At 37.6% G+C, this 12,768-nt stretch overlaps 1 protein-coding gene across 2 annotated transcripts in view; it reads left to right on the forward strand.

The window, feature by feature from the left end:
• The first annotated feature begins 2,430 nt into the window (after positions 1 to 2,430).
• LOC108622292 (histamine H2 receptor-like) overlaps positions 2,431 to 12,768 on the forward strand; it is an 80,738-nt gene continuing 70,400 nt past the window's right edge. For both annotated transcript variants that reach the window (XM_018020080.2, XM_018020082.2), the window contains exon 1: positions 2,431 to 3,015. The gene's annotated coding sequence lies outside the window, so the exon portion shown is untranslated. The remainder of the gene's footprint in view (positions 3,016 to 12,768) is intronic.

Here is a 12,768-nt window from a genome sequence, read left to right on the forward strand (position 1 = left end):
CGGCGACAGGGGCGGCAAACTTTAGAAGCAAAAAATATAAAACCTGACCATCACCGTTTCCGTCTGAAACAAAGGGGAAGACAACGGGGATCGTATGTAGTGAGGAGATTGGAAGAGAGTATGGGAGAGCCAGAGCAACTTCGGAAGTCCTTCATAAGGGAAGGCAAGAAAGAAGACGCAGTTGAAGTCTTCGTGAGAGTCGTAAAGACAAAAATGGTCGCCTACGTAGGCATATACAGAGATGTCATAAAGATGACGAAAGACACAAGGGTCTATATGAATCAATACCGGTTTGTCCTCGAGAGTATGAGGTACGTTCGTGATGAAACAGACGGGAATGTCTGGAATTCAGAGTTTAGAGTCCCCTCCTCGAGCAGTGTGAGGCAGGTGGAGAGATACAGACGGATAAGTCTGGAAATCTGAATCGACGCGGCACAGGGCCGTCGTTAAGGATCATCGATGATCGTGAAGTGTTGTGCCAGTGCCTCCTTGGTCCTCTCCTACTACTGTGTTTCCCCCACCTTCTCCTACGTCTAAGGCAAGGACCTGCTGGGGATAGCCTTACTGATGAGTCCACCTGGCAGGTTCTGGACGAAACGTACACCCAAAGTTTTTGTACAATTAATTCACCATTAAAATATTTTATTATTATACATTTATACAGAATTTAATGATTCGATGATTTGCGGCGGATAATTGTAATAGTAAAAGAGGAAGGGATTGCGTGGAACGTGTCCTCAATCCATTGAAGTAATAAAGCTCCCCCGAAAGTTTCGCTTACGTTTCACCGAATTCAAGACGTTTGAAACTTTCCTAAGCAAACCGAAAACATTCGCAAAACTTTCGCCTGTTTCTCTCGACAGTTTCCACATATATGAAATTTTAAGAAGGCCGAACCGCTCCTACTATCGCGCATGAAGTACGAGTTAAGGGAGAATTATACGAGAGTGATTTGCGCGATTGTTTTTTGTATTACGAAAACAGGATCTGTCTGTCTTTTGTACTACGAAAACAGGACATGTGTAAAACACATATGTGTATACTAATTAAGTGTGATAGGACATGAAAATAGATCGGGTGCCCAAATGGGGAGACTCGAAGCAAGGTGATTAAGGAAAAGAAAATTAATGGAAGAGTTTATTGGAATTTGAGAGAGAGAGAGAGAGAGAGAGAGAGAGAGAGAGGAACTCATGCAAAGCATGTATTCTCTATCGTTCACGAGGTCAACAAAAATTCATTGAACATCCGGTTTATTCTCTTATGTTTAAGTTATGGATTTATTAATTATTCAATGTTCAAATAGGCTTAGACGATGTTCAATGCGACTTATACACTTGCACCACGTGGAGCGAAGTTAATATTTATGGCACATTTTATCACGTTTTTCGATGATTACAGAACTTCCTGGAAAAATTAAATTAAGAAATTCAAATTTCGGATTTATATTCGTAGCAAAACTTCAGTTTAGTTTTGCTTACCACAAGGCGTGAATTTAATTTCTTTACAATACAAACGTGTGTGTATGCTAAGGTAAGTCGTGCAGAAATAAAAAGTTTCAATAATAAACTATTAATTAAATCTGAATAAAATAGCGGCCCTTGAATGAATTTTAAAGTAAACATTAAAACGAATTTTGTCTTGATTCTCTGACAATGAGAATCTATGTATGCAAATCCATTCTGTTGTTATGTTTTGACGAAAGCATCGGACGTAGAAAGGGGCAACGCGTGATGAGAGATAAAGAGAGACTGTGCGTCGAGCAGAAGACACAAAATAAGTATCGCGTTACAAAAGTAATACAATTACAGAATTCTTTCCTCTCGATTGTTTTAAATGGAACTTTCTATATAAAATTTTTAACACGTCAGTATAGTTTCACGATATACGATTCTAGACCGAAGCATTGAATTAAACTGCGTTTAACTGATTCAAAATCAGACAATTCTTGTTAGTCGGGACAAAGTTTTCACAGCAGTTAACATGCAGGACTTAGTCACATTCATCAAAGAGATGCCGCATTTTCCGCAACGTCGGCGGTATTTAATTCGCGGAAGCGTTTGTGTATGTATCTTCCACCTTTCAGTGATCGCGGTTCAAAACGGTCCTAGAGGCCCGCTCGTCAATCCTCTTCTCCAGCTCTTCGCCTCGACGTCTAAAAGGAATCTCAGGAATGCTCCGGGATTCATTGACTGAACTAATGATCGCGGCACCTTCGACTGACTGCGGCAACTATCTGGCGAGCTCGACAATTCGTTGGAACTTGAAGCCGTCCGTCCGAGCGAGCGCGAATCTCTGCTGGATGCACATGCTGCGCGCGTAACTCGCGCTTACACAGTTGCACCATCCGACCGTGGACACGGTTACGCGTCGTCGTGGGGTGGCTGTGTTGGAATAAGGGGCGGTTCGAGGGAGACGGTCGATGGGGATGGTTACTGGGATTTTCAGTACGCGCGCGATCGCCGCGTCGAAGACACGGTTCTGGCGTGATCGGTCGCACTTTCCACCAGTCTGTTATGATCGAGCTCGTTGAAATAAACGCCATCGTATTTCGGTGAAAACTTGAAAAAAAACAAGTGAATAAAATTACATTTTTCAGCAGATAGATCGGCGAAATGAAACTAAAAAATTGCTTGTGAAGTGCGATTTAACGATTGATAATTAATATCGTCAAGTGGCACCAATACATTTCATTTAAAAAATTAAGACTAGTTGGTACTCTTAAATCGAGATATAATTACATGTAATATAAGATACTTAAGAAAACTGTAGACTGAAAGCGACGTTAATACTGTACATTCCTTAATGACTCGTTGACCAGAATCGACATTGGCGAACAAAATCGTATTTACAACGGACAGGGTAGTTCTTAATTGCTAATGACAAGAGGGATTCGTTGACTCGAGGAAGAATTAAGGTTGTTCTACGGGGTAAACGAGGCCGGGGCCTACGCGCAAGGAATCCCACAGTCGTCGACAGGGACTGAGGACTCGGTGAAGCGGAACGAGCGCAAATTAGGTAGGTACGGGCGATGTAAAGTTGCGGAGAAGGAAGATCAAAGGAAAAGGAAGGGGAGGGAAGGGAAGGATGATTTCTTTCGTTCTTTCTTTCTTTTCTTCTTTGTGTGCACGTTACAAATGGATGGACGTGTTCCACTTCACGTCGGAGAAAATGAATTCTTAAGCATTGTAACGGTCAGATTTCGCGCACCCGGACTGTCTCTTGTTTCACGGTTCGCAATCCGAAGAAAAAAGTCGGCCCGTGACAGGGAGCATTATGCTGAGCCGTGCCGGTGTCCGCTACCGGAAGACCGCAGTATACAATCCGACGCGACGCGGCGGCATGCAAAGCGTGTACAGGTAGTCGTCGGTTGTGGTAAATCCGCGATCGATACGTTTTAATTTCTGACCCCTTCTTGCCCGCCCCCGCATCCCCGTTTCCGCCGAATAAAGGGAAGGTGCGATACGGTTTCGAGTCTGTACGTTCCGTTCCGGCTAGATATTCTTCGCAGACATTCATTTTACACCATCTTCGTATTACACCGTCAGCTGGCATGGCGAAATCGCTTTTAGTTGACGGACGAAACTTACCCGTTCACGGGGAAAACAACGAAAGTTATCCTTCACGTTTCAACTTTTTTTTTGAATCCAAATGTACACGTTTAGGGCGGTAGAAGTCAAAGATTGCGAGTGGCATTCGGTTATTTAATTTGAATTCTGCACCAATGGGTAGTTATGATTGATGTTGCATCAAACAATGCCAATAGTCGAAATAATAATGCTTTACGAAACTTCAAATAATTTTTACAGGATGAAGATCGTTGTCATAGAAATTGAAATAGAGTTGATTATTTATCACAATTTTTTAAGGTCATCAGTAAACTGCGGATGCTTATGCATTTATCGGATGAAAAAATCATAAAATATTAATCTATATGTACCATTAACGAAATTGTGAAGAGACATTGGATTATAGATATAATGAAAACATACGTATCATGCTTCAGGATAATCTATTCTAACATTAGCAAATGCGTTAATTCAAATACAATACAGAATTAATGGCAATTTAATATTCAGAACGCGATATGTTGTGCACATACATTGTGTACATTTTACTGATATCAGATATTTCGCGTATTAATGAGATTTCTACTATAAATCATTATGTACAATTATTACTAATATTTTGGAATATAAGGTAATTGTTTCCTTACTCTCATCAAAATATACTGACAGTGCTAACGAATTAATAAAGTGAATAAAATTAATCGGAAACTCAATGAAAATTACAACAAATATTTTCAATTTCAAGTTAGCAGAATAAAAATACAAACTTATAATGAATTAAATATAATCTCTAGTTAAAATGATAATTGTTTCATTATAATAATTTTTTATCTGATATTATTATCAAAGAGAGGGAGCAAGAGAGAGAGACCATGGAAGAAAAGAAGTCTCCTTATAATTAAATGCAAATATTAAACTACGAAAGCTAAGGATCTCAAACAATTTAGAGGAAAACGTGAAACAAAAACCTAACTCTTGTACTGAGAAAGGATATCATGCACTCATGAGACGTACCACCTCGGTACATGTATAATAAATCAGGGTCCTCTGGCTGGGGATTTCGGTATCCGAGCACGGAAAACTTTTTTCAGACGTCTGGTACCACCATACAAATGAATCCATTTGTATGACATATATTGAATTCTTTAAACCAAGAATTTCATTTAAAGATCATTAAACATTCCTGAGGAAAAGGGCTAAAGGACGCAGTATCATTAAAAAGAATCTGTGCCTCACGACCGTTGGTCCGATTAAGAATTGTTTAAATGACAGCAACAGATGTTCCACGTTAGAAAATAAAATCTACAATTATTTCGAGATTTCCGACGGTCATCGCCACGAAGTTAAATGTTACCAAGCATCGTGCTTTTGATTATAATTGTAGATGAGGAAAAACTGTGATATCACGAGAATCCCGGGCATTACTGCGTATCGTTATTAACGGCAACGATCGCGCGTCGTTTCCGCCGACTCACGAGAACGGTTGGAGTGATCATGCAATAAAGCCGAACTTTTTTCTAAAAGGAGAACCTGCTTAGGTGTTAAACAGGGGTAAACGTTCGGTGTTCAATGATATTATTACGTCTTGATAACCGAGGATTCCTTTTATCAGCGCGATTCCACGGAAATATCATTGGCGTTACGCCAGGTAACGACGCTTTGAATTGGCTCGTTAAATTCCACCATGAATACTTATTGTTAGTGACTGCGAAAGAGATTATTGAAGATTAAAGGATTCCCGCTTACTACCCACTTTTTGTTTTTCCTCCTTTTCCCGTTTTTCCGCACAATCTTTCCGCGTGCCCCCGCACCGCCTCTCCCGCCCGACGCGTGGAAGTTTGGACATGATCGCAAACTTTCAACGAGCGATGTTAAGTATCCACACTAGAAGGGGTACGCGGAAATTAATGTTCTATGTTACCACAATTAGCGCGGATGAAATGCGCGCCGGCAGAAAATTTCCCGGAACAAAGACATAGTTATCGGCGATGGAAATTTGCATATCGAATCGCAGGATAAGCGACTTAATTAACAATTACGGAACAGCTTCTATTATCTTCCAGCGGTTGTTTTTCTTTCCGTCGAGACGAACTTTAACGTTGTTTTTTATCGGGTCGAATTAAGAGCCGTTTCGTAGTATTTGCTAAACTTTTCCAATCGCGATCTCACTTTACGGTATCTCATAAAGACTACTTAAGCGATATAACAGTTTCCTCTACGTACGGGTTCGATATAATTCTCTTCATACAATTTGCATTACCTTACATAAAACTTTCTTGTTATTGAATTATGCTATTTATTATAAGTCGTCGAATATCAATTCGCTCTATTACGTTTTATTAGAATAAAAATCCTGCAACTTCTGGGAAATGCGGCGCGTATGGGTAACAAAGAACAGATAGAACTGGAGTATTCTTAATGGATATAATGATACAATAGGGAATACGTTTCGATAAACCACTGGGAAGTTTCCGTTACTTCATTGAAATAATCGATTGGGCAAATAGCTATCCGCATTATTACAGTAATTGCTACAATGTGAGTTTACTCTTCAATTGTACATAAGAGTTATATAATATTATATTCCCTTAATATGTCACATCCATGACTCTACTGTACGGAGGATTTAATTTAGGCACACTAGAAGTCAGGAGGAAAGCCTTAGATATCTCTTTTGCTTGTAAGATTATCAATGGTCTTATATCTTGTCCTGACTTAATCCTAAACTCAAGATTAAGGTTTCGACTCAAATCTTAAGAAAATGTAAATTAGTATTGGTTGGACGTCATCGTACTTTGTATGGTTATTACTAAACAGTTTATACAAAATAAAAGATTTTTTATATCTGTTTAAAAGACATGTTTCGATGATTTTATTCATTTCTTATCTCATCAGCTTCTTATTCATTTTATATACTGCATATTGTGTATTGCACATATATTTTATTTAAGTAACTATAATACATAGAAATTATATTAAAGAGAAACTTAACGTTATCAATATATCAAAAATATATTAAAAATCTTTCAGTTTATTTTTCTCGAAAAAGAACATTGCTAATCAATTTTATATTAAAATCATAATATGAGTACTTGTTTATTTGTCAATTCTGAATTTCATAAATGATATCAATAAACGTGTGTACATAATCTGTGAAATTACTACTTGGATGATCGGTCCAGTACTCAAGGATGATGGATGTGACGCGAAAATGGACTAGACAAATTGGACAGAGAGGGATCAGAGCGTAGGTCAGGGGTATGACACCCGTTTCGTAAGGGCGGCGCGATCGTCCAATGCATTCCAAGAATTAACGAAAATTTATCGTCAGGTCCACCGGTGCCTAAAACCGAGGGAGACTCGACCATGTCGCGTATTCAGAGGCACCAATGAATGCACCGACGACTCGTCCCGGTTTTACCTCTTCTACGTATTTCCCGCTTTACTTTGTTTGCTCGCAATTTAATCCCATCGTCGTTACTCACCTCGAGCCAACCCTTTATTTCTAGAAGTCCGGCTCGAAACTCGTTCGGTGTACCTTCCTCTCGACTGCCTATTTCGCCGACGATTAAGGAACCCCGTGCATTTCTTCTCCGGCGATAAGTCAACTCCAGTGGTTCCACGAATTCCTTCATACTTCGTAAAACTTTAATAAATACACCGATTCATCGTGTACGAATATTTAATTGGAACTCTGCAAGCTCATTCGTGATCTTTCTTTAGTTACCTCGATTTCTCCAAAAATAGTGTGCACCGTAATGATACATCAAAGTAGACTTGGCTTTGAATACATAAATCATACTGTTAGTCGCGTTGAGAGTGTAAACGGATCATCAAGATACATCGATAAACGCAGATAGTTGCATTAAGTTTTATGGTATAAAGGAAACTATAGACGCGGGTAATCGGAATTGAGGAATAAATCGATTTACTTCCTTTGTCGCTCCTCTCCTCTTTGTGCCACTCTTGTACGCTTCTGTGTAACAAATTTTTAGATTATATGCGAGATTGTAGCTGAAGACGAAGGGAAACGAAGCGGAAATTAACAAGAAGTAATAGTGAAATAACGAATTCACTGGTTTGGAACTTGGAACAAAGTTTCTTTTTATTCAATTTTATTTGTCTCCTTTTGAGTTGAATATTAAAGACTGCGTACTAGACTAAAGTACAATTATCTCATAAAGGTTCTCTTAACAGAAAGCAGTGTATAAAACGAAAATATCTTTTGAAGTACTACTGAAATCAGTAGTCCATTTCGTACAATCGTTTTCAATTGTACCACAGACTCTTCAAATTACGGGATAAGAATATAGTTTTCCAATTCTGTTCCCATTTATGAATTTCAATATATTGAACTGTTTCAAGATATTCTACAGAATTTCACTTCGGTCACGCACGTACCAGAATTCAATATGAAACTCAAATCGAGACGCATGGAAAATATTAATATAGCTTAAAGAATGTTATTCCACTCAGGATTATTACACTCCAACATTTACCGCTAGTTCTGCTCTCGTGCGAGTTGTTTATTCATGGATTTGAGATTCCATCGAAGCGGAAGTGTGCGAGATTCAATGAAATTTTCTCTCCGCCTCGAATTTGAATCGAGATTCAATTTTCTTCTTATTGATTATGAAAATTAAATACTGTATAGGGGATTATTAATTTTTAATCAACGGCGGAAATAAAGTAATACATATATATGTATATCTCCCAGGATTCCAAAAAATAAACATATAATAATNTAGTAAAATTGCATCTTTTTAAGATAATATCACAAAAGGGTGAAGAAGAACGGTACGGAAGTAACGTTTGTTCTTACTCGAAACTTTTACACGCTGAGGGTTCTATTAAGAAACTGTTCCGCCACTGATTTTCATTAGTGTAAAACAGTCCATTTCGCGTAGAGTACACATACGGTCGTACCATGTGTCTTCCCTTGCGTTCTCTTTCGGCGACCTCTTTCTTCTGCCCCGTTATTCAGAGAACGCGCCTCGCATCCGCGTACGTATGAGAAACCCTCATTGCTCCCACGTCTATTAATTAACGAAAGTTACCCTTTGTTCCGATTTCTAATAATGTGTATTCGAAAACGCCGTTACGAGCGTTATTTTTTCATTCAACGAAGTGCCGAGTCCTGGGATTCTGGAGTTCCCCCTACCGAATTTGTTTCTGCTTTGATCAGGAGCCAAGTCTCTCAGATATTACGCCCCGTTCTTTTTCTCTCCTCCCTTGAGAAGCTACACGAGCTGTACTGACTCCTTTGCTGTAATCTGATCCATTTAAAATAAGTTTACACCTATTTTCATCTCGTAGTTACACACGGTTAACGATTATTAAGAACAGCAAGTACATCAATCAATAGACGTATTGATTTAATAAAATTAAAACAATTTGTCTCGTCTTTCCAATTTAGTTTCTCAAAAATTGAGTAAATACGATTAAACTGATGATAATAAATGGAAATTCGAAAAAATGTCTTTTCACACACCCTCGGTAGAAATAATGTTAAACATTGTCTAAACAATAGATGTATTGGTTCAGTAAAATTAAAACAATTCTCTGTAGATGTCATAATTTCATAATTTCTCATATACATATAAAATGACGATATGATTAGTATTGGAGTATATAATTCCTGGAACACTTAAACATACAAGGACGGTGTAAAAGTAATTTATCTAATCACACGGAAATGAAGTATAATAATTCTAACTAGTGAGATATTAACCGGAACAGTGCTCTTGGCACGTCCGCCACTATCTAACGCAGTTATCATCATTTTCTACAGTTTACTGCTATTCTGTGTAAGTGAGACTAAATAGTAGTTCAGCCATTCCCTACGATCCTTTTTTAATCTCGTATGAGATACTTTATAAACTTCGTGACGCCTGGAATTTCGGATTAGTCATTTTCATTCAACAAAATTCCATTCCCTTTCATAATATTTAACATAAGAAATAGAGTCATTAAAAAGAAAGGTGAATAACTTTGTTTCTCATGTTAAACATAAAAGAAAATAAAAAACTTGTTGAATTAAATTACTACGAAACATGATAGACAACGAAAAAAAGAAGCGTGAAGATGTTTTCCGACGAGAATTTTTCGCAATAGGTAATCATTGCAGGAGTGGGTTGAGTTCATTAAAACAGTTGCGGAATGCGAAAAGTTGAGTAGCTAAATTCCGAGGCAATAAAAAAATTAAGAGGAGAAGAGTTAATCTTCTCCCTTCACCCAAAGCAGACTGGGCGCTTGAAATTTTGAGGGAAATCACGGTATGACCCGTCAAGGGCTCAACTGTCGCGGGATACAGTCAAGTAAGAAATAATTAAACGAGTTGAGCAACCCCTGAGCCAGCGGCGAATTTCCACTGTCGACTCTTTGAAATATTACTTCGCGAGTCGGCTTCTTGAGCTTGCCCTTTTATTTGACGGAAAGAGCGATAGAGGGAGAGAGAGAGAGATAGAGATGGAGCACGCGATACCTACTCGTGGGTTCCCTTACTTTGATTTCGTTCTAGTTCCGGGCAAATGTCAAATGTTCTCTACGAACTGTTCGAGACACACTGCTCTGCCGTATAGCGACTCAACTGCATGCTGCAAACGTTGTTTTGCCTCGAATCTGTTCATCCGTAATTTTGTCACATATTCTCTGTTCTGGCTCACCCATATTGATTTATACAGCTCGTTTTCGCGATTACGTATATTTGAATACGCGAAGTTGTTTTCATCACACGCGTCAGAAGAAGCCTTGGCATACTTGTGAGGACCTGACACTTTGGGGAATTTTTACATGAAGATTTTGTCAACATGCAGAGGTGACATAGACACAAATAAGATATTTTTCAATTTTATTATTGTATTTAGAGTCGCAATAGTAGAGATGCAACGTAAATTCATTTAATATAATTTCATTGCAACATAATTCCTGTTTCCAAAAATGATACGTTTTTATCGACCATGTTTTTTAAAGGGAAATCATTGCGAAGTATGCGACGTATAAAAAATATTGACGACATTAATACGTTTTGATGGGACATGACATAGTACGTCCCTACATCCCCGATTCATAATTTATAAAACAACCAGGGGAAAAGTTTTATAAGAAGTGGAGGCAGAAGACAATGCATTTGCAGTTTTACGCTAGCGACTTACATCTAAACTTTAAATTGTGTTTGGCAACTTTCTTTGCCAGAAATTTGATTACTTTTCGACCGAATAAGTGCTTTTACTTTAGCTTAATAATGTATTCAAGTATGGAGATTCGTTCTCCTGTTCTTAAATACACTATTAGTTGCATAGAAAAAGAGAAGATTGCGGGAAATTGGAAGGAATTTAGTTGAAATTACTCGAATGAAAGTGTTTTTACAATCGAATAGAAATATTTTTATGAAGAATAAACTTTATGAAGAGTAAACTTTATGATCGATAAAGACTTTTCAAGTCCAGCTAAATTATATTCCCTCTATAGAGGGTGGTTTCTTTAAGGGGGTCGACTCCGGTGGCAGCGCGATAAGGCCGACTGTCAATGTTTCCCACAAAATTAGCCAAATATATGGGTTTACGGGAATACACTTTTCGTTCTTATATGAGAATATTTTCCGGTCAACAGGTACGTCTTAGTATAGGTATAACGAAAGAATCCTTTAAAAGCATGCGCGAACACATAAATTTATTTGACAAATAAAATAAATCATACCTACGGGAGTTCAATTGAAAAATATGATTACACGCGTATAATACATCAAACTTTTGACTTACACCGTTACGAGGACTTCGCGTTAACAACGTGAAAGTTCCGACTAAAATGTATCCATTAATTCCACCTTCAATTTCCTACCTCATTTCTATGCGGCTAATAATCACGTTGCCATGCACGCAAGGTTGAGAAGAAAACAATACTGAACTTCGGTAACATATTTAACGAGTTGATGCAACCTAAATAGATACGAAACAATACGTACTCTATGGTTCCCTCGTGCCGTGGTTGAGGGAACGTTATTCCAATAATAACCGGCAGAGAAGATGCATGGGTATACTCTTTGTCCTATCACTGTCTGCCAATATCCAGAATTCGCTACTGCTCTAACAATAGAATGATTACTCTTATTGAGCATACGTATTTTCATTCCCTATATTGTTCGACAGCATTATCGTTATTACTATTGTACATTGCTTTTATCATTTCGCTTCTATTCTTCCGCTCTTTCTTTCTCCCCTGTTGATGGTACAAGTAGCTAGGGTAATTGTACGTTAAACGTTTCAATTTTATTTCTCGATATTATTAAGATATTTAATAATAAGACGTAAATTATATATTTTATTAAATATTCATAAACAGTTTGAAAATGAAAGACCATATCCAATATCTCTCAGTGAGACGTATTCTTACAGACAGACGACTTAACGTTAATATCTTTTTGTGGTGAGGCTTTGTCAGATCATCACGATTTCTGGGACTCGTGATGGTTGCCAAGTTTAATTTGGCAGTGGTCCAAGAATAATTTTCCCCCAGGAAATGATAATATTATCTTGTGATACTTATCTTGATAAATTCACAGCTTGGTAAAAATGAGAATGTTGATGAAAGGTAATTATACCTGTTTAGCGTTGTAGTAAATGTAACATTCATACCAGATGCATCTATTAGGTAATTTCATTATTTCTGAAAATTAAGAGAAAATTGAAGAAATACGATATCTAAATAATAAAATTATTATACACGTGTATAAGAAGAGAGAGTCATTTAATTTTTATAATCTGTACTCGGAATTTAATAATTAATATTATGAATCTTTTAATGAACATAGTGAATACAAAAAGAACAAAAAATGTTTTGCAATTCCTATACTAAAACGAAAACTGTGTCGCGTTTACACATAGCAGCAGATGCTTCAGCATGTCAATGGTGAGAACGGATATCGTTTTTCGACTAGTCCACCGCTTTTAAATTCGATTTAGTCTTGTGACGTTGGATAAATTAAACTTCTGTTCACCTTTCTCCGTCATATCCGGAAACCACGGTGGACTGTATTCGTACAGGAATTAAAAAAAAAGTATGATTGATGGTTCAGTAATGGTCGATCTCTATAACATATTCCTCATTTTTCCCAACGAAACGTGAATCCAATTGATTGCGTAATAGTAAGTTCTGTACTTCATATTATTTAGATCAACTGCTGCTAAAAGAACAATAATGATAA

The sequence above is a fragment of the Ceratina calcarata genome, unplaced genomic scaffold (genome assembly GCF_001652005.2).
Source record: "Ceratina calcarata isolate Rehan_Ccalc_2016 unplaced genomic scaffold, ASM165200v1 scaffold213, whole genome shotgun sequence".
Lineage (NCBI taxonomy): Eukaryota > Metazoa > Arthropoda > Insecta > Hymenoptera > Apidae > Ceratina > Ceratina calcarata.